The 4,631-nt window shown below is 46.7% G+C and overlaps 1 long non-coding RNA gene across 3 annotated transcripts; it reads left to right on the top strand.

Annotated features, from left to right (window-relative positions):
• LOC144477454 (uncharacterized) lies at positions 1–4,620 on the top strand. 3 transcript variants are annotated; one of them, XR_013495201.1, is made up of 4 exons: positions 1–63; positions 120–233; positions 402–4,209; positions 4,440–4,620. It is a non-coding gene; the product is annotated as an uncharacterized LOC144477454 (long non-coding RNA). The 3 variants fall into 3 exon arrangements; XR_013495202.1 differs by having other exon boundaries at positions 4,435–4,620; XR_013495200.1 differs by having other exon boundaries at positions 402–4,620.
• Positions 4,621–4,631: the final 11 nt, after the last annotated feature.

The raw sequence follows: 4,631 nt of genomic DNA, 5'->3' as shown, positions 1-4,631 counted from the left end.
TGGTATATTTGTAGGTACTTAAGGGTGGTCCTGGGGGCAGTGCACCAGACGTGTGATCCATAGGTGAGTACCGGCCTGAGACAGGTTTTATAGAGTGTGAGTCTGAGGTGCTGTTTTAGTTTCGAGCCACGTGCGAGGAGGGAGTGTATGGAGGCAGCTGCTTTTTTGGCCTTGTTTAATCTATCGAGTACTGCTGGGGTCCAGCTGAGCTTGTGGTCGAAAACTATCCCTAGGTAAGTGACCTGGGTGGACCAAACGACTGGGTGACCATCAACGAGTAATGGGGTGTTGATGGGTGTAGAACCTTTTCTTGGAAAGCAGATGGCCTTTGTTTTAAGTGGATTGAGTTTAAGTTTCCAATTTGCAAAGAAGGTGGATACTGAGTTGATATATTCTTGCAGCCTGGAGTGAAGGGTGTGCGTGGACCAGGAGGAAGAAATGAGTGTAGTGTCGTCTGCGTAAAGTGCAAGGTGGCAGTCCTTGACCGTTGGGATGTCGTTGATGTAGATGTTAAAGAGAAGAGGTCCGAGGATGGAGCCTTGGGGGACTCCTGCAGTTATTGATAGGAGCTCGGAGGAGGATCCAGTGATGGAGACAAAGATGTGCCTGTTGTGGAGATACGATTGTATGAGCTTGATAAAGGTTCTTGGAAGAGCGAGCTTATGAAGTTTAAAGAGTAGGGCTTCTGTCCAGACTGTGTCAAAAGCTTTGGTGAGGTCGAAGAGAATCATGGCAGAGGAGCGATAGGTGTTATGTTCATGGGTGAGAAGTTGTGCGACTCTTATTAACTGGTGGGTGGTGGAGTGGTGGGGTCTGAAGCCAAACTGCTGGGGGATGAGGGTTTGGGTGGCGTTTAACGAGTTGGTTAGCCAGATGTGGATGCATTTTTCGAAGATTTTACCTATGACTGGGAGCAGGCTGATGGGTCTGTAGTTCTCAGGTGTGTTGCGGTCCTTGCCTGGTTTGGGTATAGGGACAATCCTGGCTATTTTCCAGGCGTTCGGAAAGTACTGTAATTTGATTGAGTGGTTAAAGATGTAATACAGCTGGAGAGCTATTTTAGGTGATGCGAATTTGAGCGTAGGTGGGGTGATACGATCATAGCCAGGGATTTTATTGTCCCTCTGTGCTAATATTGCTTTATGAACTGTGGGAAGTGGGATGTGGAAGTCATGGTAGGCTGGGGGTATTGAGGGAGTGTTGGCATCTAATGTGTTGGTAATAAAATGACTGATAACTGGGTCGTTATTGGAGGAGGCGGAGGTGGAGTTGTTGTGTATGAGTTGGAAGGTTTTGCATAGGTGTTTGGCCTTGTCGAGGTCAGTGGTGTAAGTGATGTTATTGTGTGTAATTGGGGGGGATGTGAAATTTTTTGCCTGTGAGGGTCCTATGGTTGGCCCAGAAGGTAGGGTCCGGTTTGGTCTGTTTTCGAATCTTGTATTCCCAGGCATTGCTTCTAATTTTGGCAATCCTGGAGGTGATTTGTGAGGAGAGAAGTTTAGCTAGGTCTTTGTAGTAGTGGGCTGCATGACGCTGCCATTGTTTCCTTGCAGTACGTCTGGCTTTTATGAGATTTAAGAGGACCACGTCTGAGGAGGTGTCTATGTGGTTTCTGTGGGGTGTGTGCTGAGTTGTGGCTTTTTTTATGCAGGCTAATAGGTACGCCTGTAGATTAGTAATAGCGGTGTCTATTTGAGTTGTCGTGTTGAAGGAGGTTTTTAGTCTGTGTGTGTTTGTATACTGTTTGTATGCAGCCCAATCAATGCAGGGAATTGTGTGTGGAGGTGGAAGAGTGCCTGGTTTAGGCGTGAGAAGGACCGGTCTCTGTTTTGTAGTAAAATCGTCTGTTGTTTTAGTGTGGAAGGTGTGGTGGTGTTTGATGAGGAAGAGGTCAAGTGTGGATGGAAGGAGTCTGTTATTGGGTGGGATAAAGGTAAAAGTGCCAGGGTGATTAATTAGGTAGGGGGAGGCGGATGAGTGCCTGTAAAGCATGTTAACAGAGGCATTGTTCTGGAAATTGTTCCAGGATGTGTGCTTGGCATTCAGGTCCCCTCCGACAATGAAGTTGCCAGGGAGGTTTGTTAGTTGGTCAAGTTCAGCGAGGGTGAGTTTGTGGGAGGGGGGTATGTAGACGACTCCAATATAGAGTTGGGGAGTGAGAAGCTTGATGTAGAGGGTTTCGAGGTTTGTTGTGGGGTTTGTGTGTAGTTGGAATTGTAGGTTATTGCTAACTAGGATGGCGACACCTCCGTGTGAGGTGTCACGGTCTTTTCTGAGAACATGGTAGCCTGTGAGCGAAAGGTTTTTGGAAGAGTTGAGCCAAGTTTCTGTTATGAGTGCTATGTGAATTTTGTGTTTGTGGAGGACGTGCAGTAATTCGAGCCTCTTTGGGAGTAAGGACTCGGAGTTGAAAAGGAGTATGTTTGGTAGGGGAGACATTTTAGTCGAGGGAGAGGGCGACTTCTACGAACGCTTCCATGCGTTCAATTTGAGTTTTGCAGTTTCTGAGTTTGGATATTAATGTTTTAGCTGCGTTGATCATTAGCTTGAAATCGCAGAGAGAGTTAAGTTCTTGGAAGATGGAGAGAGCTCCTGCCAGGGATTCTTCGCCAGCTGGCGGAGGGGGTGAGGTTGGTTTGCTGGGGGATGGGTTGTTGCCCGTAAGGGCATCTCTGTACGAGAAGGTTTGTTTTTTGGGTGTGGGGGCTTGAGAGAACCTAAGGGTTAGGGGTGGAGTGACAGGGGTGGTCTGGGAGGTGGAGATTCGCTTCTTCTTCAGGTATCTGAGGAGGGAGGGGCACTGCGAGTAGTTTGCAGTGTGATCGCATTGGCAATTTGCACAGGTAGCCGGGGTGTCCCTAGTTTTGGTACATTCCCGGGTGAGGTGGGTGCCTGCGCATTTTACGCATTTGGGGGCGAGGTTGCAGTTGTTGGCTGAATGGCCGAAGGCTTGGCACCGGAAACATTGTGTGTGAGTTTTTTGGGATAGATATTTTTCCCAGTATATCCTGGTGTGGAACAGAAAACCTATCTTATTAACTGAGTTGAAAGAGGTCCCATTTGGGAAAGTAATTTTATAAAGGGGGAATTTATTTGAGTTGGGATTTTTGTAATTTAGGGGAAAGCAAGTTAGTGGTGTCAGTCCGTGAGTTTTTAGTTCGCTAATAATTTCGGCGGGGTCTATGGCAGGGAGGCCTTTGAGGACTGCGGCGAGGATTTTCTCTGAGTTGGGGGTGTAAGTATGAAACTGCCTGTTTCCTTCTCGCAGTTCGCTCTGAAAATCTTTGTAAGCGGTTAGGGAGGGGAGGTTGATTTTAACCTTGTTGCCGAGATATTTGAGGGAGAAGGTGTCTCCATACTGATTATGGAGGTTTTTAGCTAGGGTAGTCAGGTCACCATTGAAGTTGGTGACGTAGATGGGTGGCGGCTTGGCGTGTGTTGGTAGGATTCCCACCAGGATGAGAGGGAGGTGGAGTTTGGTTTGGTTTGGGTGTATTTGTACTTGCGGTTGTGTTGCTAGATTTCGTGGCTTCAGCAAAGGCTGCGAGAATTTCGAACCTGTTTTGGACAGGAACGTTTGGCGCGCTTATGGTTACGTCCTCGGGGGTGTAGGCTTCGAAGGCCGGATAAGTGAGTGATGATTCGGCGGCTACATGCCTCCGCACTGCTGGAGGTGAGTCTTCAAGAATGGCTGGGCGCTTCCTCGCCAGCACTTGTAGGCGGTTGATCTTTGGAGTAGCTATTTTTGTGATATTGTGGGTTGAGTTGGCACTAGATTGCTTACGGGTAAGCCACGTTCACTGCGCTTGCGTGTATTGCGGCAAAGATGCGTCTTGACCGGAACTTCCTGCTGAGGCGAAGGTCGTAAGACGAATTGTGTTCGTTTACTGACCGAAGAATGATGTACGTTTACTGATGTTAAACTCTTCTCAAATCAACTAACTAGGTGAAACTGCCCGCTGAGAAGAAAAATCTCAGCCCTTTTATACGCAGTGGAAACTGGAAAATTCGGTAGTGGGGACTGGGCCTACGTGACCCAGATCACGCCACGTATGGTTCTAAGGATCGGGAATGTGTGGCCCTTATTGAGCTCGAGCCCCATATGGTAGATTAGATGTTCTATTTTTAAATGAAAGCGCCGCGTTCACCGCCGACGTCATCTCGCGTATGCCTTCAAGGAGGAAAGAAAAACGTCGTGAGAAAATCTCGGTACGTAACACAGGTGATTCAAATTTTCTTTCGATTTAATAGAAATAATTTGTAGCCATATTTATCGAATCGTGCACGATACGTTCGTCACAAGTCTAACTCGTTAGTGCAAGGGGTTAACCCTTGTGATAAAGATTCCAAGCAAGATCTATTGAATTTATAAATATATAAATATTATTAATTTCTTCTAAATCGAAATCAAATTGTATTCTTCTATTATCAAAGTTTAGAAACGAAAGTAAATAACGACAATACAGTGAAGAAAAATTATCTGGTCCTATTAAGGACGGTATTAAGAACAAATAAGTGCTAATCACGCGCAGCGTGAAAGTAGTCGCAGTGCAATGGGATAAATGGATTGTTATCGGAGGATGCTAAATATCAGATACGTACATTGGTTTCCGACCAGTGAGCCGCGCCAT

This window comes from Augochlora pura, unplaced genomic scaffold (assembly GCF_028453695.1).
Source record: "Augochlora pura isolate Apur16 unplaced genomic scaffold, APUR_v2.2.1 APUR_unplaced_1190, whole genome shotgun sequence".
Taxonomy (NCBI): Eukaryota; Metazoa; Arthropoda; class Insecta; order Hymenoptera; family Halictidae; genus Augochlora; species Augochlora pura.
Note: the sequence above shows the minus strand (reverse complement) of the source record. Positions and strands in the feature narration are given on the sequence as shown.